This window comes from Dermochelys coriacea, chromosome 14 (genome assembly GCF_009764565.3).
Source record: "Dermochelys coriacea isolate rDerCor1 chromosome 14, rDerCor1.pri.v4, whole genome shotgun sequence".
Lineage (NCBI taxonomy): Eukaryota > Metazoa > Chordata > Testudines > Dermochelyidae > Dermochelys > Dermochelys coriacea.
In genome coordinates this window covers 33346975-33370261 of record NC_050081.1, presented here as the reverse complement: position 1 = coordinate 33370261, position 23287 = coordinate 33346975, and the positions used below count along the sequence as shown (strand labels likewise).

At 52.9% G+C, this 23287-nt stretch overlaps 2 protein-coding genes and 3 pseudogenes across 5 annotated transcripts in view; all 5 read right to left on the bottom strand.

Moving 5' to 3' along the window:
• Window positions 1-23287, bottom strand: part of LOC119843336 (butyrophilin subfamily 1 member A1-like) — a 1931986-nt gene that overhangs the window by 1746204 nt on the left and 162495 nt on the right. The window lies entirely within an intron of this gene.
• LOC119843350 overlaps window positions 1-23287 on the bottom strand; it is a 389996-nt pseudogene that overhangs the window by 247022 nt on the left and 119687 nt on the right.
• The window catches only part of LOC119843304, a 218056-nt pseudogene that overhangs the window by 75095 nt on the left and 119674 nt on the right, over window positions 1-23287 (bottom strand).
• LOC119843286 (zinc finger protein 260-like) overlaps window positions 1-23287 on the bottom strand; it is a 111553-nt gene that overhangs the window by 34648 nt on the left and 53618 nt on the right. The gene's annotated exons all lie outside the window — the stretch shown is intronic.
• The window catches only part of LOC119842976, an 89644-nt pseudogene continuing 66474 nt past the window's right edge, over window positions 118-23287 (bottom strand).

Sequence of the window (23287 nt, the reverse complement as noted above, 5' to 3'; positions counted from 1 at the left end):
TTCCCTGTCCTGTGGCCCATCAGCTCAGCAGCCAGGGCTGCAGCAGGGAGGAGGGGCTGATGGGGGCTTCTCCACTTCTGACTGGGGTTTGCTTAGACCAGGCAGAGCCAGAGGATCACTGACTAGCTGCTGCTCGGCTGCTGCTGGATCCTCACCCCAGCAATGGGCAGCTGGATCCTTGGGAACCAAACGCCCCTGATGCGTGAGGGAACGACGAAATGGGTTGGTCACCATGGCCGGCCCCAGTCGGGACCCTGAGAGAATTTCCCTGCTGTGTAGAGGAGTCTCTGATGTCCAGCATCGTGTTAGCGCCACTTGGAGCGTTTTCCACACTGAGAACATCTCAGAGGTTTCTTCCCTGTGAGGATCTGCAGATGCCTGATATTCCAGGAGCACCAAATGAAGCTTCCCCCACATTCAAGGTCTCTGTTGTGCGGGTCACTGAAGTATGAAGTCAAATTGAATCTTTTCCTGAAGTCAAGCTGTTCCTAGGTCTCTCACCTTTGTGGCTTCTCTGATGTTTGGTCAGCTCTGAGCTCTTACTGAAGCTTTTCCCACAGTCAAGGCTTTTAGAAGATCTCTCTCCTGTGTGGATTCTCCCATGTTTAGTAAGGTGTGGGCGCTGACTGAAAGTTTTCCCACAGTCCAAGCATTTATAGGGTCTTTCTCCTGTGTGGGTTCTCTTATGTGCAATAAGATTTGAGCTCTGACTAAAACTTTTGCCACATTCAAGGCATTTATAGGGTCTCTCTCCCGAGTGGATTCTCTGATGTGTAATAAGCGCTGTGCTCCGAATAAAACTTTTCCCACATTTACAGCATATAAAGGGTCTCTCTCCTGTGTGCACTCTCTGGTGTAGAATAAGTTGTGACTGCTCAATGAAGCTTTTCCCACACTCCAAGCATTTATACGGTCTCTCTCCTGTGTGCACTCTCTGGTGTAGAATAAGTTTTGACTTCTGAATGAAGCTTTTCCCACAGTCTAAGCATTTATGGGGTCTCTCTCCTGTGTGGATTCTCTGATGAACAGTCAGTTTTGTTCTGTCAACAAAACATTTCCCACACTCAAGGCATTTATAATGCGTCTCTCCGACGTGGATTCTCCCATGTTTAGTAAGGTTTGAGCAGTATCTGAAAGTTTTCCCACACTCATGGCATTTATAGGGTCTTTCCCCTGTGTGGATTCTCCTATGGTTAGTAAGGGCTGAACTTGCGATAAAACTTTTCCCACACTCAAGGCATCCATAGGGTCTCTCTCCTGTATGGGTTCGCTGATGCGTATTAAGCGTTGCACTCTGCCTAAAACTTTTCCCACACTCATGGCATATAAAGGGTCTCTCTCCTGTGTGCACTCTCTGGTGTACAATAAGCCTGGACTTGTGTATGAATCTTTTCCCACAGTCAAAGCATTTATGGGGGCTCTCCCCTGTATGGATTCTCTGATGACTACTAAGTTTTATTCTGTCAGTGAAACTTTTCCCACAGTCGAGGCATTTACAGGAGTTATTGCTTGTGTGGATACTCTGATGCTTAATAAGGTCTGAGTACTTAATGAAAGTTTTCCCACAGTCAAGGCACTTATATGGTCTCTCTCCTGTATGTTCTTTCTGGTGTATACTAAGTTTTGACTTCTGAATAAATCTTTTCCCACAGTCCAAGCATTTATGGGGTTTCTCTCCTGTGTGGGTTTTCTGATGTGTATTAAGGGTTGATTTCACATTGAAACTTTTCCCACACTCGTGGCATTTATAGGGTCTTTCTCCTGAGTGGATTCTCCTATGTCTAGTAAGCGCTGAGTTCTCAATAAAACCTTTCCCACACTCAGGGCATCCATAGGGTCTCTCTCCTGAGTGGGTTCGCTGATGTGTAATAAGCGCTGAGTTATGATTAAAACTTTTCCCACACTGACAGCATTTAAAGGGTCTCTCTCCTGTGTGGGTGATCTGATGTCTAATAAGCTCTGCGCTCCGAATAAAACTTTTCCCACACTCACGGCATATAAAGGGTCTCTCTCCTGTGTGTACTCTCTGGTGTACAATAAGCCTTGACTTGTGTATGAAGCTTTTTCCGCAGTCAAAGCATTTATGGGGTTTCTCTCCTGTGTGGATTGTGTGATGACTAGTAAGTTTTATTCTGTCAATGAAACTTTTCCCACAGTCGAGGCATTTATAGGGTTTGTCGCTTGTGTGGATTCTCTGATGCTTAATAAGGTCTGAGCGTTTAATGAAAGTTTTCCCACACTCAAGGCATTTATAGGGTTTCTCTCCTGTGTGCAGTCTCTGGTGTACAATAAGACATAGTTTCCTACTGAAGCTTTTCCCACAGTCCAAGCATTTATAGGGCTTCTCTCCTGTGTGGGTTCTGTGATGTGATATAAGATATGACCTCCGACTAAAACTTTTCCCACACTCAAGGCATTTATAGGGTTTCTCTCCTGTGTGCAGACTCTGGTGTGTAATAAAGTTTGACTTCTCTTTAAAGCTTTTCCCACAGTCCAAGCATTTGTAGGACTTCTCTCCTGTGTGGGTTCTCCAATGTCTAAGAAGGTTTGCACTGAAACTGAATCTTTTCCCACAGTCAAGGCATTTGTAGGGTTTCTCTTCGTTATGACTTGTCTGCTGGACTGTGGTTTCCTTGGGATCCTTACATCCTTCGCCACATTCAGTGGATTTACCCAGTTTCTTCCCAGGATGGTTTCCCAGGTGCATCTCTGATCTGTGTCGATCTCCCCAGGAATTTCCCTGTTCCAAACCCTGGGAAAAATTCCCTTCAGTTTTTCTCAAAAACCTCTCCTGTGGTTCCACTTGCTCAGGACCTTCCTGCTGCTGATTCTCCTCCTTGTTCTCACTCACTATCCTATCACCTGCTGGGTGAGAGAGAATCCAGACAGGAGTCACTGATTGTGCCGGGGAGAAAGGACAGAAAGGGGAATAGCAAAGAGGGAAAACACAACACAGTGACTTTTGGGGAGATGGAGACATTGGATTCTGCCTCCACATCCCACCCAAACATTCCAAGGGAAGTAAAGTTGGGGAGGAAATTCCCAACAGTTAACAGGATAGGTGGGAAGCCGTGACTGATATTTGCCTTGATGCTACAACACCAGCTGACTGCAGCCCTGACCTGGGTGAGATGGGGCAGAACTGGGGGCTCTCGCTCACGGCACGTTTTGGGAGTCCCAGCTTTTTCCTTCACTCTCAAGATGTTTCTGTCTTACTTTCTCTGACTCCTCACCTTTGCAGGTGCCTCTTGGGCTCCCACTTTCCTCAGAGGCCTGGAGATCAGGGACCCACGGCTCTTCCCCTCGTTCCAGCCGGGTGATCAGGTCAGGTTTGGGAATGGGAAATCCTGCTCAGGGAGTGAAATCAGGCAAGGTCAGGGCGCATGGAGCATTGATAGAGTATTTCTCACAAGGAACATTTCCCGAGATTAACCTGACCCTATATGGGATTGTGGTAACTCAGACCCCTTGAGAGCAGCAGACATTTGGGGGTGGGGGTTGTTTTTACCCCTCACTAGGAGGTCTCAGGGTTGATGCACTCTGGGGGACTTCCTGACACACAGACACAGCTCAGGTTTTAAACTCCTGACTATTTCCAAGCCGGCAGAACCTAGAGCCCTCCCCACAGATGGAGCAAGGTGAATGGGTGTGTGAAGGAGAAATATTACAGACAGGGCAATACCCTGCTTCTGGCCCCTGGACAGCTGGAGAGATGGGAATGAGTTAGCCTGTCCTTTTCTGACTCCCTTGTTCTCTTGAATGGGGTATGGAGATGCAAGTCTCTCTCACATTGGCATAGGCACCGACTTCCCCCCCTTTTCTGTGGGTGCTCGATACCCCCCTCTGCCTCCCTCCCCGTCCCCACTCCAACTCTTTCATGAGGCCTTGTCCCTTTCCACCCCTTCCTCACCCCCATTTCAACCCCTTCCCCAAAGTCCCCGCCCCAACTCCAACCCCTCCCTGCCCCTATTCTAACTTCTTCCCCAAATCCCCACCCTGGCCCTGCCTCTTCCCCACCTCCTCCCCTGAGCGCGGCATATTCCCGCTCTTTCCCCCCTTCCAGAGTGTGCAAACAGCTGTTTGGCAGCAGCCGGGCGGGAAACGCTGGGAGACAGGCAGAGGGGCAGGGATGCGGCGCGCTCGGGGGAGAGGAGGAGGTAGGACAGGGGAGCTTGGCTGCCATAGGGTGCAGACTACCCACTAATTTTTCCCCGTGGCAGCTCCAGCCTGGGAGCACCCACAGAGTCAGCGCCTATGCACACTAGAGCTGTGGACTATGCAACCCTCCTCCTCCAATCTAACTGACCAGGGAAGAACCTGACCAGATTCAGAAACGCAGACCCCACGGCTTCCATTAGCTGAGGCCACAGGAATCCCTTACCCAGTGAGGTCACCGTCTCATGGTTCTCCTGCATGACGTCCCTGTAGAGGGCTCTCTGAGCGGGGTCCAGCAGAGTCCCCTGCCCCTCGGTGAAATACACAGCCACCTCCTCGAAGGTCACCGGCATCTGAAACATCATTTCCCCCACTCAGCATCTGCTGCCCCAGCCACAATCCCACTAGTCACAGGGGAGGAGGCCCAGAGAAGCAGAATCCCCCCCGCACCCTGCTCAGAGCAGCCAGGAGGCTTCAAAGGGTGGGGAGAAGGTGAGAGCTCCTTGTCCCCCCCAGCAGACAGAGCAGGGCAGGATTTTCTCACTTCCCACACACTGATAACGGAAGCAGAGCTCTGAGCCGGGGCAGGGACAGGAATCCTGACAGCTTCCCTTTGTGTTTCACAACAGCCTCTGGCCAGTGGGGTCAGGCTGCAGCTTTGGGAGTCTGGTCAGTTTTTCCAGCCGTGCCCAGGGGGGGTGTTTCCTGGTTCAGAAATGGGGGAATGTCCCCTCCTCCCCTCACCCGCCAATGGGCCTGTTCAGAAAATCAGGCTCCAAGTTGAATGTGTCCAGGCAGGTTTATCACACCCTCCCCCTCTACACCAACCCCCCACAGCTCCCTGAAAACCCCCTCCCTGAGCTGGCTTCATCACAGCCATTTGCCTTCCTTGTCCCCTGGAAGACGGGACAATCTGGAGTGAAACATGGACGTGATCCCTCATCCTGTCAGGGCGAGAGAGGTGACGGGGGAGGTTTCAGAAGGGGCTTGAGTCCATTTCACACGCCGATTCCCCCCAGGCTCCCTCCCTGCAGACAGACGCTCTGGACTCTGCCACGCTGGGAAAACCCTCAGACACTTTATTACAACACAGACCCGGCCCCTCCCACCAGCACTGAACCCCTGAGACACTTTTAAACTCCCCCCGCCGGCCCGGAACAGAGTCTCTGAGAGAAATGCTAGAAAAGAGCAGAATCAAAGGAGCCACTTTGGGGGATTTCCCCTGCCATTGGCCCCGAGGGCAGGGGGTCCCCCCAGCAACGCAGGGGCTAGACAGAGGCAGGATCTGGCTTTTCCTCTGTCAGCTCCTCCCCTTGTTCCCAGGAGAGTCAGGCTGCCCAGGGGTGATGCAGGGAAGGGATCCAGGCAGGTCTGGGAGCTGGGATCCTCCCTCCCCACTTCTTGCTCCTGCTGCCCCTTTCGGTCTCACCATTTCCCTTCCTGTTTCCTTCCCTCTCCCCTCTCCCTGGGAGAACTGGGGACTGTCCCGTTGCAAGGGGCGTTCGCTCTCCAGTGTGAACCTGGCTGTGTCACTGAGGGCAACAGCTCTGGGATCCGCAGGCACAGGGGGAGCCCCTCCCCATCTGGTACAAACTCACCAGCAGGTCCCTGAAAGGGGCCCGTTGTGCAGAGTCACTTTTCTGCCCGGCCCCAGCCCTTTCCCCCAGGTCTCTCCCAGTCACCTGCAGGCTCCGGCTCAGGGGCTGGTGTTGGCAGAGCCCAGGGCTGCCCCAGGGGCTGGTTCCAGCCACTGGAGAAAGTTGTCCGTTCATCCCATCCCTCCCCTCCCCTGGTTGGACACAGAGGGGGGTTAATAAGGTCTCTCCTTGGCAAAGACCCCACTGGGGAAGCAGCAGCTGCTCAGTCTGGGACCCAGATCAAAATGCAGGAGGCAGCATCAACCCAATATCATGGGTAAGGCTCCCTTAAAGTCACAGATATTTTTAGCAAAACTCATGGACATGTCAGGCTGTAAACAAAATTTCACGGCCCATGATCTGTCCATGACTTGTACTATAACCCGGACAAAATCTTGGGAGTGCTGCAGGTGCTCAGGGGGCTGTGGGGATGGGGAGTATGTGGCTGGTCAGAGGAGTGGTCTCGGGGGCACTGTGGGTGCTGGGAGTTAGCAGCCGGGGAGCTCCATGGGAGTTCAGGGGGGCAGTCTACGGGTCGCTGTGGGTGCTCAGGTGGGAGCAGCCAGGACCCCCGCTGGTGCTGGGGGGCAGGGTTGGCAGGGCTCGTAGGCTCCCTACCCGGTTTCTCAGAAGCAGCGGCATCTCCCTCCCTAAGCTTCTAGCTTCCATGACCTCCCGTGACAAACTCGCAGCCTTAATCATGAGCAGAGACAGACACCAGCCTCCTCAGTAATAACCTTAGTAATAACCAGCCCCCCAGCCTTCCTTATGAGGACAGTTCAGCTGCATTGGCCCAACTGGACTCACACCAGAACAGAACCAGAGAACCAGGCTGAACCGATATTCTTAACTGAACTGGAACCAGACTCAGACCAGCATTTTTTCTCTTCCTCAGTGAACCTGAATCTGAATTGAACTTGGAAAAAAATGACTTCCTGTTGAAATGAAGTTTCAGCAATTTTTCAGCTCAGTATTTGACAAAATAAAATAAAACCTACTCTCATCTCACTCATGAAAAAACAAGACAACAAAACAACACCCAGGCATGTGATCGCTACCGGAATGGCCTGTCCCAGTAGGAGAAGAGAAGGGGGCAGCCCACAGGAGCAGGGAGGGAGGGGGAGAGAAGTGGGGCTCCCTGTCCCAGAAGTTAACATTAACTCTTCAAGCCCAAGGAAAAAGGCTGCTCAATTCTTCTTCCCCTTCGAGAGGCCTCCTCTCACCCATCCCCACCCCTTAGCACAGCTCCTCCCTCCGATTGCCCCACCTGAGGCAAGCCCCAGGCCCCAAATTCAGTTCCCCACTGAAGCAAGCCACAGGGCTCACTCCCAACCCCCTCCCCCCTTCTGCCACTGAACCCAAACCAAACCCCAATTTCACTCCTTGCAGCTAGCAGTGACTCTGGTTGGACTTCGAATCCTGAGCAGAAATCAGACCAGCCCCTGTTCAGTCCTGTCAACCCAGGAGTCAGACCCCTTGAAATAAGGAGATTGTCTGTAAACGCAAATATGAAATAGAGAGGATTGGGAGGCAATTGGGGTGAGGGTGCTCCATGCCCACGGGGGCCAGAGGCAGCAAAATGCAAGTTCGCCCAGGGTGCCATTTTCCTTAAGGCCGTCCCTGGCCTGGGACTGCCTATCTCGGGGCCCTGTGGGGACTCCTGCCCCACCTCCCCCGTCGAGCCCCGAGAAAGCGTGTGGAAAGAGAGTCTCTGTGTAGGCAAGTGTGTGCATCTCCCACATTCAAACCGTTGCACTCCTGGCCTTCTCCTGGTGCCTGTTTGGGCCTTGCAGTGAAAAGGAGACAGGAGAGAGGGTGGGGAGAGTGACCAAAGGAGGGAGGGGGATGGAGTGAGCGGGGGGGGGGCGAAGCCTCGGGAAGAGGTGGGACGGGGCGGGGCCTCAACGAATGTTGCGGGGCAGGGGAGGGACAAAGGTGTTCAGTTTTCTGGAATTAGAAAGCTGCCAACCCTAGTGCCAATAGCATCCCCCGGCCCATCTGCCAGCCCCCCAGGACAGGTGGAAAGTCTGGGCCTCCCCACTGCAGACGGGGCAACTCTTATTAGGGCCTGGATCTAGCTTGTAGCTGGCCCAGGGAAGAGGAGGAGCAGGGGCTCGAGGTGATGGGGGGCTAAGGTCCCCCTCAGCCCCACCCACGGGGAACAGGCTGGCGCTGCCCCTGAGCCTCGGGCAGGCGCAGAGCCCTGGCACGGGGAATGGGGCACAAATGGTGTCCGGGAGTCATTCCGCCCTGGACCGGGACTTGAACTCTGCACTTCAGGACTGTCCTGCCCAGCTCGGGAGGGACGATCATCCTGCCCATCCCCCACGGCTATTTTGACCATTTGTAGGGGAACAAATCCCCACTGGCTGCTGGGCAGGGCAGCCCCCTCACCCTGCCTTACCCCACGGGGCGGGGAGCTGCCTTGTATCTCTCCCCACCCCTCCGCCTGCAGCCCTCTCCGTGCCCCCAGGGCTCTCCCTTCCCCAGCCAGTCTGCTCTTGTTCTCAGTCTCCCCCCAGCTTCCCCTCCCCACATCCCCCCTTTCCCTCCCAGAGCCCCCCTATGTCTTCCCAACTTTCCAGCCTCTTTCCCCTCAGCCCCATCATCCCCCCCCCCTGCCCCCAGATCACCCTGAATCGTCCCAACCTCCTTTCAGTGGAACAACAGCCCAGCCCCAGTCTCATCCTGCCCCCTGCATCCCCCTCCTGCTCCCTCTTAGAGCCACCTCCCCCTGCCCCCATCCCACCCCCCTCCTGCCCCCGGCCTCACACATCCCTGTTCCCCCCCCCATACCCCCTTATCTGCACCTCCCTGCCATCTTCTGCCCCCTCCGGCTCCCCCCCTCCTCTGCCCCACCCCTCAGGTGTCACTGTCCCACCCCCAGCAGGGCCCGGCCTGGCTCCCCCCGCCCCGCACACAGCGGCAGCTGGCGGCAGCTTGCCCGGGCCCGGGGCAGGGAATCGCAGCCGGCTCCGCGGGGAGCAGCCCGGGGCCAAACCCTCCCCCTGCAGCCCGGGGGGGACGGGGGGGCGGGTCTCTCTCACCTTCCCTCCGAGCGGGGCCCCCCGGGGCCGGGGCCGGGCCGGGAAGGGGGCCCTGGCCGGGCTGGCGGCTCTGCCCTGGGGGAGGCTCCCGGGGAGCCGCGGGAAGGGCCCGGCTGGAGATTCCCCTCTCCCGGCTGCAGCCAGGGCTCCGGGCTCCCAGCACCAGCCGCCGGGGCTCGGGGATCTCGCCGGGAGCCAGAGTCGCCGCAGCGGCTGCGAGTCACTTCCCGCGGCCGGGCCTGAGCCCCGCGATCCGCCCCCCAGAGCCGCCCCCCAGCCGCTCCTGGGTCCTAGCGATCAACGCACCGCGCTGCAGCCCCCCCGCCCCAGACCCTGTCCCCTGGGGGCCCCACCTGCCCTGGGCACGGGCCTCTCCTCCCCGCATTAAGGGAGCGTCCTGCATAGAAGCCAATGTACCATTGGGCGAACAGACAAGAGACAATCCCAGAGAGCGGGGAGAAGGGGGGGTTGCTGTAAACACTGGGGATTGTTCCAGAGAGTCCCCAATGTCTACATGGACACAGGGATGATGGGGGTCCTGGTCCTGGAGAGGCAGCCCAGAGATAGAGCTGTAGACCACGTTTCTCGGGGGCACTGACACTGTGTGTGATTTTCTCTCGTAACAGACGGGCACAGGGAGCAGTTGGCCAGAGCTGGTTCTTGTCTGCACCCCACACTCAATGGCTACCAGCCCTGGGCCGGAGCTACCAGCTCTGCTCCCCTCACTCCACCGAGCTGTCAGAGCTTTGCCACCAAGTTTCCTGGAGTTATTTGTGGGGCCGGATTAATCCATCCCTGGGCTCTAGGCAAAAGCCTTTCATGTCTGCCCCCCTACACCAGGGATCCCCTCTGCCCCTCTCCTGGCTGGCTCCCCCGTGTGGGCACTGACCGCAGCTCCCTGTAGCACACCTGCATATCAGCGGTGAAGATCTAGCTAATCTGGTTCTGCGGCTGGTGCTCTGCCCACTCAGGTTTGGCCCCATTGACCCCCCCCATATGACAAGGGCATGGCACAGGGGACAAAATAGAGTGAGCTGTGTTGTGACCTGGTGCATGGGAGGTCACATTGCCACTCACTCAACTTTGGCCTCATGCACCCTCACCCCCAAAATGGGGTGCAGGCCTTGGGCCCTAGGCATATACTTAGTTTGCCTATGCCTTAATTCAGCCCTAACTGCACTTGATCTGTCCCGAGCTGGGGGCCTGAAGGGGAGTTATTCAGTCACTGTTATGTCCAGAGGGGTCTGGTCCCTGTTCAAAGAGAGGAGGCTGCACTCGTATAGTGGATGCTTTGTCCCAGAAAGGGGTACCTGTTCTTCCCCAGCTCACTGGCTAAAGTGATTCCCACTCAGTTTGGCTTCGCAGGGGGAAGAGGTGTGACAAAGTGGGAATTTTCTGTAATATTTTTGTATAAATAGTGTGTGTGCCTCAGTTTCCCCTATACGTGGCATTGTTAACTAGGTGACCGGAAAAGGTTGTTTACTTTCTGCAGAGACCCAGCTGTGACTGATGCCTAGATGTCTGGGCTCCATGCCCATAGAGAGTCTGAGAACACATTGGCCACTTGAATTGCCCAGACATTTGGTACCTAGCACCTAACAACCAATGATGGCCCTCCTCCCCTCCGCAGTAAGCCAGCCCTGTTTGACCAGCTGGAGAACAAAGGGCTGAGGAGGAGGACAGGGAACAAGGTCTGCCAGGGAAAAGAACAAAGGACTGAGGAGGGGCCATGTCAGGTGTTGTTGAGTGTGGGCTGTTGGAGGCTTAAGACTTTCCGGAACCAGGACAAAAGAGAGGCCAGAGGACTGTGTGCTCTAGGCTGACCAAGATGAACCATGCTGTAACTTTCTGATCTCTGTGCTAACCATGGATGCTCTATGTCTTTCAGAAATCTATAACCCCTCCTGCTTTCACAACACTGGCTGAGAGTCCACTCAGATGCTGAAGGTGGGGGTGCGTCGCTCTCTTTGGGTGTACAAGTCTCTCTCTGGTGTCCAACTCAGGTGGACTTACTGGGTGGGAAGGGAGCTGAGGGTTTGGTGAAACTAAGTGGCTTGAGGTCAGGAAAGAGTGAGACCCGCAGAGCGGGGCTGGCACACTGCAGAGGTCCCCGTGGGGACTGTTCCCGAGCACTGGATTGGGAGATCCATGGCAGGATCTGTGTCTCAGTGTTTCATCTGGGGTCACATGCTGCTGCCTCCTCCCTTGAGATCTGGGAGCCTGAACTGAGCAGCTGCTGCTCCCCAAGCAGAGTCAGTGCTGGGGAGAGAACAACTCTGCAGGCCAGTGGTGGGGCACCCACCTGCGGGGGGCTAGTCCTCTTTTCCAAGGACTTAATGACTCCTCCAAAGTGTCACATGTTCAGCAGGAGAGATTAAGGGACCCCCACATCAGAAGATCCCATGCCCAGTGGTGAGAGCACTGGGAGCCCCCTGTTCAAATTCTTTCTCCCCATCAGGCAGAGGAGGGAATTGAACCTGGACCTCCCACATCTGGGTGATTATTCTGACCCCTGGGCTACATGCTTAAGGAAGGGATCACAAACACACACACACACACCCCCCACTCTTCTGGCTGTTTTGTGCAGCTTGATATCAGCCTAACTCATTCTCACAGGCAGGCACCTAAGCCACCTGACTCCAGCAGAGAGGTTCCCAGCGGTACATTCGCAGGCAGAAAGAGGTGCTGGGAGGCTGCTCAGTGCACCCAGGGCTGGGATTCACCTCACTTCCAGCTGCCTCCGATGCCAGGAATCTTGCCTGTGCCAGCTGGGTGTTAGCCCCAACCACAACCAGCTTCTCAGCCACTGGAGTGCTCTCCCCTGGGCTCTACCAGCCCCGCAAGCTAAGAATAGACCCCCTAAAGCCCCCGGAGGACCCCTCTGACCCTGAGAGCATCCCAGTGCCAGAGGCCAAGGGGCTCCCTGGTATTTAGCAGTTTCAGTTGGCTTAACCAGCCTAACTCACTGTTGCCATAATGACAGGTTTCAGAGTAGCAGCCGTGTTAGTCTGTATTCGCAAAAAGAAAAGGAGTACTTGTGGCACCTTAGAGACTAACAAATTTATTAGAGCATAAGCTTTCGTGAGCTACAGCTCACTTCATCAGATGCATCCGATGAAGTGAGCTGTAGCTCACGAAAGCTTATGCTCTAATAAATTTGTTAGTCTCTAAGGTGCCACAAGTACTCCTTTTCTTGTTGCCATAATGTGGATCTAAAAGGTGCCATGTCATATTGCATTGGAAAACTACGAACTCACTGCTCAGTGATATTCTTGCATGAGGTACATGTGGGCGATACATGAAGAATTGTAAATATACATGAGCAGGAATATGTTCTTAAAAACCTGCCTGTCAAGCTTAAGTCACCCCGCCCCAGACAAAGGAATGTGGTTCTTCCGCCTGCCTGAACCTGTCTGCAATGTAAATGGAGTGAGGGCAATGAAATTACATTTACACCAAGGGGAGACAATGTCAACCAAAGTGGAAGATGCCACTTCCCACTCTCAATGGGAGATGGAAGCCACAGCTCCAAGAAACCTTTCTGCCTCCTGAGGCAAGGTCATTGAAGTCTGGAAGCTATTACCAGGCCATAGAACCAGCTTGTCACACATTGCTGGGCAGATCCAAGTGGGCTGAGCTACTGTACACCTGTGAAAAGTGGAATCTTCCAGCCAAGAGGTCTGAAGGTCCCCAGATACTGAATCTAGGGAGAAAGCTGCTGAGACTCAAGGCTCAGATTCACTGAAGATAAATGTAGAGACTAGAAAGCACGTTTTGTGTGTAACCTCTCCTGGCTCTTTCACACTTACTGGGCATCCCTTAATCCTAGGTTCCCTGGGAATAAATTCAGTTTTAGTTTTACAGCAAACCATCTCAGTGCTGTGTGAGTCCTCAGCTAACCAACGGGGTGGGGCTGTGTGCTGTCTCTTTAAGAGAGCAGCAGAGTTACTAAAGTTCTGTGAGTGCTACATTCAGGAGGATCTGACCCTACACAGGTGGTGACAACCCCTCACTGGTCTGGGTTGAACCCCACAGCTCCACAATGGCACTAGACCAGTTTCACCTGACTGACACAACGGCCTACACTCACTAAAAGTTACATTTTCTACCTGATAAAACAGATCGTCACCCGAACGGTCAGTCTTTCACAGCCTTTGCTAGGCCCAAGGAGCCAGCCCCCAGTCTTCCAGGAAGTATCTCGCTCCAGTGACTGGATGCAGAGTGTCTTGAGACACACTGAATCAGTCTTTTGTCTTTCTTCCCAGGCAGGGTGATCCCCTTGCTGTCAGATCCTCCTTCTCGCTGTCACAACCTTTCAGCGTTTATAGTTCAGCTTTGATGGTTTTCCGTTCATTTTCTGAGCAGGCACAATGGTGGACAGTCGATCAACCCATTGCGTAATGGGCTAGCCAGGGAAAACTCCCTCCAATTTAAATGCGCTGTCACCAAAACGAGTGATTCCCTGGTAACTCTCTTTCACTCCAACACCATAAGGGGATAACTTTCAATATAGTTATGTTATTACTTCTCTATCACCCATACATGCATCTTCCAATATTTATGAGTATCAACACATTATAAGCTTTCAGGAGAGATCTCACATGCTACCCCTTATGGATAAATACCAGGAAAATATTAAGTGTAGTGAGTTTGTCAGGTGTGGGACAGGAGTTGCTTGTAGTGAACAGTGAGCTTTTTGCCCCTGGGCCTTTGTGTTACAAAGCCCCAAAATCTGGGCTCAGGGAGAGGTTTATCTCCATTAGAGGAGCAAGGATTAAGTCGTACCCTCTCCTCAGCATCTCCCCTTGGCTGTCTTAGGCAGCTCCCTGCCTAGCACGCTGGATTTTGTGGATCCCATTCATAGGCCCCTCTCTCTCCCCGTGCAGGGAGACTGGGTCAGGCTTTCTGGATCATGTTGATTGATTTTTCTAGTCTCTTTGTGGATCCAGGCCTTAGTAGCTGCCATCAGCCGGGTCTTTGGTCTCTAGACAATTGCAGACCAGGCTGAAGCAGAAGGGTCTAGTTACCAGATGCCATCCCATGTCCCTTTACAGGTTTCTGATGTTCACTGAGTAAACCAGCCTTCTCCTGAGGGGTACCTAGAACACTCCCTGACTTTTTTTTTTTTTTTTTAATTCACCAGTTGCAGCAAAATTATTACATCATGCATAGGTGGCGGGAGAACACCCCCTTTGGGGAGGCTAATCTGCCAGCCGCACCCCTTCTGCCAGTGGTGCCCCCCAAGGTGGAGCTCCAAGCCCCCCCGCTGCTGGAGAAGCCCCAGCCACCCCAAGCCACCGACTGGCCTGAGTTCTGAGCTGAGCCACTGGACTGACCCCTGCCCCGGGCTGGCCCAAGCTGCCCTGGGCGGCACCAGCCCTGGCAGCCGGTGGGCCCAAGCTCCAGGCCGCCAGTTGGAGCTGAGCCCCACCCCGGCTTCAGGGAAGAGGGGGAGGGAGGTGGGGCCTTCAGGGGGAACACAGGCGTGGCCACACCCTGGATTAGGGGAAGTTTAGCCTGCCCTGGCCTTTGATACCCGCTGCCCATGACATCGCATCCAAGAGACAAATGCCATAGCGTTGTGTGTACAGCCTCCTTTTGCTTGGCTACAACTAAATGAAAACATACCTAGCTCTCAAGACAGCACTTTTGATAGCAGCTCGAGAAGCCCTTTACAAAACTTGTTATTATTCCTCTCCACAACTGCTCTACCCAGATTAAAAAACACCCACCTCCCCATGCTGATTAACTCCCCTCCTGCAGGAGGTGGGGCGAATGGGAAATGCTGGCCAGAGGGGACTGCCCCTGCAGATGGATTTTCCCCACTTACCAATAGAAGAGTCAGAAAACCAATGAGTTGGCCGTTCTAGCATCTGTAGTCTGAGGTGGTGAAGGCTGTGGCTAGAGACTTCCCAGACAGCCGCTGGGATCCTTTAATTGAGACAAAGGACACTGGGAATTTGAGAAGCTAATTTCTACTTTATTATTTGAAAGCAAAAAAGAAAAGTTAACCGTCCCCACCCATCCCAAGGTTCGGCACAGCCCAGCCCAGTGCTGCTCCCAGCTCCCGCGGGCCCCAGGGAGAGAAAAGCTGGTAGAAAAGCACAGACGGTCCGTGAGAGACGCCGGGACCCAGTCACAAAAGCAAATATTCCAAAGCAGGAAACATGGGGAGTTCAGGTTTGAGGGAAGCCATGTGGGGTGCGTGGAGCTCAGAGTGTGTCTATAGTCCACACACGGGAGACTGCGGTAGGTGAGGAGAAGACCAGCGGGGCCAACAGGCTCTCTTTGGGTTGGTCTGGCTTTAGGGCTGGCCAGACCTGTTCATTTCCCTGGCTTCCTTCTCCCTTCTGCCCAGCCTCATCCTCTCCAAAAGCAGGAGACCCTGCCCCTTTCCCATCACACCTCTTGGGGTGTCATCTATAGCCCTTTAGACTTCAGGGGCAGCTTCGCCCAGCACTGGTAGGACAATTCCTGTCTCTCTCTGGCACTGGTGTAGTGAGTTTACAGTTCTCAGCCTCAGCTGTCTGGCTCTCAAGAGCAAACCCAGCAGTTTACCAGCTCTGTTCTCCGCATTTTCCATCCTCTCCCCCTACTGAGTGTATCTCACATCACTGCAGGGATCAGGCAATAAATTCTTTCCCCATTTCAGTCTGCATCTCAGAGTTTAAATCTAGCGCTCACCCTCAGTGTCTGTGGGATAGATATTGATCGTTGTCATTGTTCAAACTAAACAAAAATCACATGACAAGGTTAAAATGAAATATACAAAGGACTATTCTGACAAACAATCATTTGTCTTGTGATTTCCTCAATAAATCTGAGCTACATCCTGTCAAGCTAAACTAATATCAAAGTACGTGATCAAACTGCCTGTAGGAACAGAGAATAACCCACAGTCCAGGGTGTCTATAAAACACTTTCACATTCATAAAGTGAAATCCCAGAGAATCTTAAGACTGTATATCAGGAAAATAAATGTATCCATTTCCCTCTGAACTGGCTAAGCCTGCTTTATTTCACACCTTACGGTTGTTAGTTACAAAAGTTTTAGCATGAAGAAAGAAAGAAAGAAAGAAAGAAAGAAAGAAAGAAAGAAAGAAAGAAAACCCAACTTCCAATCAACAAATGACCTGGACTAGCCTGGAAAAAGCCTGAAAGGAATATTTAACAATATATGGAAACAGCAATAAACACAGAAAGCTCAATCTGTGCTTTCTTCTCCAGCCCTCAGAAGTCTGATTTAGGATCAGGGAAATCAAACTGTCATCCCTAAGGAAGGAGAGCTAAGAACACTGCGGCAAGTGACACTTTGGGAGGTGGAGGGGCAGAATGAGACGCTAAACCAGGGGTGGGCAAATGTTTTGGCCCAAGAGCCGCATCTGGGAATAGAAATTGTACAGCAGAACATGAATGCTCACACAATTGGGGTTGGGGTACTGGGTTGGGGTGAGGGCTCTGGGTGGGAGTGTGGGTTCCAGGGCTAGAAATGAGGAATTCAGAGTGTGGGAGGGGGCTCTAGGCTAAGGCGGGAGGGGGTGTGTGTTTGGGGGGGTGAGGGCTCTGGCTGGGGGTGCGGGCTCTGGGGTGGGGTTGGGGATGAGGCATTTGGGGTGTAGGAGGATGATCTGGGCTGGGACAAAGGGGTTCAGAGGGGGAGCAGGGCTAGGACAGGGGGTCGGGGCACAGGAGAGATGAAGGCTCTGGCTAGGGGTGCAGGCTCTGGGGTGAGGCTGGGGATGAGAGATTTGGGATGCAGGAGGGTGCTCTGAGCTGGGATCGAGGGTTTGGAGAGTGGGAGGGGGATCAAGGCTGAGACAGGGGATTGGGGAGAGGCTATGGGGTGCAGGCTTCAAGCAGCGCTTACCTCAAGCGGCTCCCGGAAGCAGCGGCATATTCCTTCTCCGGCTCCTATATAGAGATGCGGGCCAGGCAGCTCTGTATGCTGCCCCGTCTGCAGGCACTGCCCCTGCAACTCCTATTGGCTGCGGTTCCTGGCCAATGGGAGCTGTGGGGGTGGCAATTGGGGCAGGGCAGCGTGCAGAGTGGAGCACCCTGGCTGCCACTACGTGTAGGAGCGGTAGGGGGGCCATGCCGCTGCTTCTGGGAGCCATGTGGAGCGGCACCAAACACTACTCACCAGCTGGAGCTCCAGAGGGGGAAAAGCCCCAGACCCCGCTCACCAGCAGGCCAGATCCGGCCCATGGGTGGTAGTTTGTCCAGCCCTGGGATAAACTCTGCAAGGTTTGGACAGAGGCTGCTGTGTCCCGGTGGAGCGTGAGGGTGATGGGGGAAGGAGGGAATCCCTCAGATTCACCCCATCACTCACAAATAAAACAGAAGCTAAAACACCACATTCACTGTTCCTGCTCCCACTTTTGTAGCATCTGTTTAATTCTGGCCCATAAGGGAGAAAATGAACAAACACTAAATGCCTTTCAGCACGGCCTGGAGTAATGATAGACTATCTAGGAATGAGAGAACCTACCCCCAGACACAGGTGCCGGAATGAGGGATGCTGCTGCAGCCCCTGGCTTGAAGTGGTTTCCATCACATCCAGGGTTTACAGTTTGGTTCAATGGCTCTCATCACCCCCACTGTACAGATTGGTCCAGCATCCCCAGAGGGGGAACTCAGTGACTCTAGCAATCACTCTGCTAATGGTAGGGTCCGAATGAATCAGATGCTCAGGCTCAGACTAGGGTAGGATGAATGGGGGAGGGTCAGAGGAGACGAGCTGGCTGATCCTGACCACATTTCCTACTGTAGACAGGCCCTCGGAGGCTGATGCTGTGGAGGCAGAGGTGGGATCTCCAGGCCTCCCACGAAAGGCCCTGTGGCAGTGGTTCTCAATCAGCACACAGCTGCAGCCCACATGACATCCTCAGAGCCATACAGGTCGTATTGGACGCGGTCCACATAATGCATTATGGGCCACATATGCAGCCTACAATGGTAAATAGGTTGAGAACCCGCGGCAATCTGTGGGAATCAGCCCCTCTCAGTGGTGCTATCTGAATGCAGAGGGGGCAGGGAGAAGGGGCAGAGGCGGTGAGTGAGGAGAGGCAGCACCTCTCTACCCCTGTGCTCTCCCTCGCCTCTTATCCCATGATCCCCAAACACTCGACAGCCCAGCACCCAGCTCCCCCTGCTTCCCAGCTCCCCCAGCCCAAACCATTCAATCCCGTTTCCTCCCCATAACCCATCAGCCTGGTCCCTTAACGGTTGATTCCCCAGATCCCAGCACCCTGGGGGATGAGGGGAGGGGAGGAGTTACCAGCCCCCAGGGACACTCCTCCTGCAGGGAACAGCTCCAATTAAGTGGGGAGCCCAGCCCAGGGACTGGTGGAAGATGGGGGATGGGGACAGGTGTGTAGAGTGAAGGGGGGGGCCTGGCCCAAGTGTCCTTCTCCTCATCTCCATGGCAGGGGGATCCCAGCTGGGAGGGGAAGGGAGAAGGGGGGAACTTCAGCCAGGCAGAGGGAGCGGCAGGAAGAGTTTCTCTCTCTCCCTTTCCCTCTGTGGCCCATCAGCTCAGCAGTCAGGGCTGCAGCAGGAAGGAGGAGCTGATGGGGGCTTCTCCACCTCTGCCTGGGGTTTGCTTAGACCAGGCAGAGCCAGAGGGTCACTGACCAGCTGCTGCTCGGCTGCTGCTGGATCCTCATGCCAGCGATGGGCAGCTGGGTCCTTGGGAGCCAAATGCCCCTGATGTGTGTGGGAACGAGGAAATGGGTTGGTCACCATGGCCAGCTCCAGTCAGGGCCCTGAGAGAATTTCCCCCATGTGTGGAGGAGTCTCGGATGTCCAACGTGGTGTTAGCTCCGCTTGAAGTTGAGTGGAGTTGACAATGCTTGATTCTGTGGGAGCACCAATTGAAGATTCGCCCACATTCAAGTTCTCTCTCTTCTGTGGATTGCTGATGGGTAATAATGTATGAACTCGGACTGAATCTTTTCCCGCAGTTGAGGTATTTCTAGAGTCTCTCCCTCTTGTGTGAATTCTCCGATGTTTAGTAAGGTTTGAGCTGTTATTGAAGCTTTTCTCACATTCCAAGCATTTATGGGGCTTCTCTCCAGTGTGAATTATCTGATGTGTAATAAGGGCTGATCTGCGACTAAAAGTTTTCCCGCAGTCTAAGCATTTATGGGGTTTCTCTCCCGTATGGATTCTCTGATGTGTAACAAGGGCTGATCTCACTTTGAAACTTTTCCCACAGTCAAGGCACTCATGTGGTCTCTCTCCTGAGTGGGATCTCTGATGGGTAACAAGGTTTGACCTCTGAATGAAACATTTCCCACACTCAAGACATTTATAGGGTTTCTCTCCCGTGTGCATTCTGCCATGTATAATAAGAGATGATCTCTGACTAAAGCTTTTCCCACACTCAAGACATATGTAGGGTTTCTCTCCCGTGTGCATTCGCCCATGTTTAATAAGGGATGAACTCTGACTGAAGCTCTTCCCACAGTCCAAACATTTATGGGATTTCTTTCCTGTGTGGATTGCCTGATGCGTAATAAGGGTTGATCTCACAGTGAAACTTTTCCCACAATTGAGACATTTAAAGGGTTTCTCTCCTGTATGCATTCTCTGATGTGTAATAAGGGCTGGTCTCTGACTAAAACTTTTCCCGCAGTCCAAGCACTTATGGGGTTTCTCTCCTGTATGGATTCTCTGATGTGTAATCAGGGCTGATCTCACAGTAAAACTTTTTTCACAGTACAGGCACTTGTAGGGTCTCTCTCCCGTGTGGGTTCTCTGATGCGTAATAAGGTTTATGTTCTGATTGAAACATTTCCCACACTCAAGACATTTATACGGCCGCTCTCCTGTGTGGATTTTCACATGTTTCATAAGGGATGATCTCTGACTGAAGCTTTTCCCACATTCCCAGCATTTATGGGGTTTCTCTCCTGTGTGGGTTCGCCGATGGGTAAGAAGGTTCGATTTCCGATTGAAGCTTTTCCCACAGTCGAGGCACTGATACATTCTCTCTCCTGTGTGGATTCTCCGATGTTTAGTGAGGTTTGAGCTGTCACGGAAACTTTTCCCACAATCCAAACATTTATGAAGTTTCTTTCCTGCATGGATTGTGTGATGCATGATAAGGGCTGATTTCACACTGAAACTTTTCCCACATTTGAGACATTTATACATTTTATCCGCCATATGGATTCTCTGATGTGTAATAAGGGCTGATCTCTGACTAAAACTTTTCCCACAGTCCAAGCACTTATGGGGTTTCTCTCCCGTATGGATTCTCTGATGTGTAATCAAGGCTGATCTCTGACTAAACCTTTTGCCACATTTCAAGCATTTATGAGGTTTCTCCCCTGTATGAATTCTCTGATGTGTAGTCAGGTTTGAGATCTGATTGAAACATTTGCCACACTCAAAGCATTTATAAGGCTTCTCTCCTGTGTGCTTTCTCCCATGTATAATAAGGGATGATTTCTGGCTGAAGCTTTTCCCACAGTCCAAGCACTTATGGGGTTTTTCACCTGTGTGGATTCTCTGATGAGTGATAAGGTTTGATTTCTGATTGAAGCTTTTCCCACAGCTGAGACATTTATAGCATTTTTCTTCCTTGGGATTTGTCTGTGGGTCTGTGGTTTTCTTGGGGTCCTTGTATCCTACCCCACATTCAATGGATTGTTTCTCTTTCTTTATTGGGTGGTTTCCCAGCTGCCTCTCTGACCTCTGCTGACTTCTCCAAGCTTTGCCCTGGTCCAAGGACTGGGAAAAATTCCCTTCGGTTCTTCTCCAAAAGTTCCCCTGCAGTTCCAGTTGATCAGGATCTTCCTGCTGTGAATTCTTCTTCTTGTTCTTACTCATCATAGCCTCATGAACTGCTGGGAAAAAGAGAGAATCCAGACAGAAATAATTGTCTGTGATGGGGAAAAAGGACAGAACAGGGAACAGCACAGAGGGGAAAACACAACACGGTAACTGTTGGGGAGACTGAGGGCTGGTCTACACTCCACAGTTAGGTCAACGTACGGCAGCTTACATTGACCTAATTATGTCAGCGTATACACTAGAGTCTTGTCCTGCCAATGGAAGTGCCCTACTACACCCACGTAACAACTCCACCTCCAGGAGAGGTGTAGGGCTTATGTCGGTGTAGTGAGGGAGATGCATTGTCTGTGTAGACACTACCTTCCTTACAAGGGCTGTTGGCTGTCTTGTCAATTTCATGGCTCTGCTGGAGCTTTGAAATTGACAAGAAAGCCAGACTCCTGGCTCCACAGCTGGGCTGCTGCCAGCTCTCTGCTCCAAGCCGGGCTACCACCTGGGCTTCTGGCTTGGGCTACCACCCATGCTCTCTGCTCCCCACTAAAAGCCCTGCTGCCCCCCGCAGTCCAGGCGTCATGTTCCCTGCTGGCAGCCCGGGTGCCCTCCTAGCTCTCGTCTCCCCACCGAGAGCACAGCAGCCAACTGGACTCCGGGCATAGATCTCCCCACCGGAGGCAGGAAGCCCCAGGCAGCTTCCCCCAGCTCATGGTTCTCAGCTCCCCACGCTGCCCCTCTTCAGACAGTGGAAGCGCTCTGGTGAGGACGCAAACCACCGACAGAAGGAGGGGAGCGTGGACATCAACCATGGCAGTAATTACTGTGGTGGCTGTAAGTTGACCTAACATAGGTCAACTTAAGATTGTAGTGTAGATATGCCTTCAGAAATTGGACTCTGCCTCCATATCCCATCCAAATACTCCCAGGGAAGTAAAGTCGGGGAGGAATCTCCTTACAGTCGGGGAGGAATCTCCTTACTGATGCCTTTTTCTGCAGCCCCATTAGGACAGCGGGAGCCATGAGCCAAGAAGCTGAAAGTCACCTTCCCTCTAAATTATATGAAAACAATGAAATATTGGGCTGCTAACAAGTAGATCCTGTCCTAATAGCACCCACCACCACCAGAAAAAGAAACAGATCTTAAAATGTTTACAGAAAACTTAGTTTGACAGCATTCTGTCTGGCAAGGAATCACTTATCAACAGTTGTGATTGTGAAATCCGTACTACTTTACTGTTTGTCTTTATGGTCCCTGCTTTGCTGTTGTTTATCTGTATGGTCTCTGTCTGGTTCTTTGCTTGTTTCTGTCTGATTGTAGTGCGGCAGCCGCCCCACTCCTGGAGAACAGGGGTTAAAAGCAGCCAAGCTAGGCTGATTGGGGAAGCAGCCACAGCTGGGGCCATGCCAATCAGGGCCCAGCTGGCCCTGATAAAAGGGCTGTGGGGCAGGAGACAGAGGAGTCTCTCTCTAGCTGTGGAGAGAGAAAGACCTGGCTGCTGTGCCAGCCTAGCAAATCCCCAGGCTGAGGCCTTGCTAAAGGCCAAAGCAGGTACGGGGGCTACAGAGCAGCCTGGGAATAACCCAAGATCAGAGCTGCCAGACCTCAATTCCCTGCTGACTCTATCATGCAGAAGCTGGAGTCCCCAGGCAAACCAATCCTGACTAGCCACCAGGAAAAGCTCATCTGCCTTATTGGGAGTGGTGAGCATTGTATGCTTACTGTGTGTATTCTGTCTTGGTAACTGTGTAAATAAATAGAGGTTAAGGATATTACTATGTAAGGCTCTTTCACTGGTAAAAGGTCCTGTAAGCACACAGAAGATTATGTCCTGACCCCTAGGAACAGGGCAGGGGGCCTAAATGAATTGTGTTATGCCTTGAGTCCTAGGAACAGGGTAAAGGTGAGCGCCATAGAGTGTGCGGGTAATACTAAAGGATGGGTGGGAAGCCATAGGTGATATTCACCATGATGAAATGATACTAGAGGGCTACAGCCTGATGAGGTGGGGTGAAACACAACCCGGGGAGCTTGCTAATAGCACATCTTTGGGTGTCCCAGCTTTTTCATTCACTCGCTAGATGGTTTCTGTGTCAGTGTCACTGATTCCTCACCTGTGCGGGTGCCTCTGTGGACTTCCCATTCCTCGGAGCCATGGAGATCAGGGACCCATGGCTCTTCCCCTCGTTCCAGCAGGGTGATCAGCTCTGGTTTGGGAACAGGAAATCCTACTTGGAAAGGGGAGGGGGAAATGGGGAAGATGAGCATGTATCTCAAGTATTGACAGTATTTGTCACAAAGAACATTCCCTGAGTTCATCCTGCCCCATGGTGAGCTGGGGGATTGTGGAATCCCAAAGGATGGGAACATAGTCACTCTAATGATGCGGCTGTGGAATCTGAACAGATGTAGACATGGCCACTGGGCCCCCCCCCCCGAGAGAGGCAAATGTCTGTGAGGGGAAGAGCTGTCACAGCATCGCTGGGGGTTTCCAGGATCTGTGCACTCTGTGGGACTTGCTTATGTAGACACAAACCCCTGCCTAGTTCTAAACCTCCAGAACCCTCCCCATGGCTGGAGTTAGTCCCAGGAATGGAGGATCACAGGGACTAAGAGTGTAAAGAGACACCAGGACGGTGATGTGATATCTTTTCTTG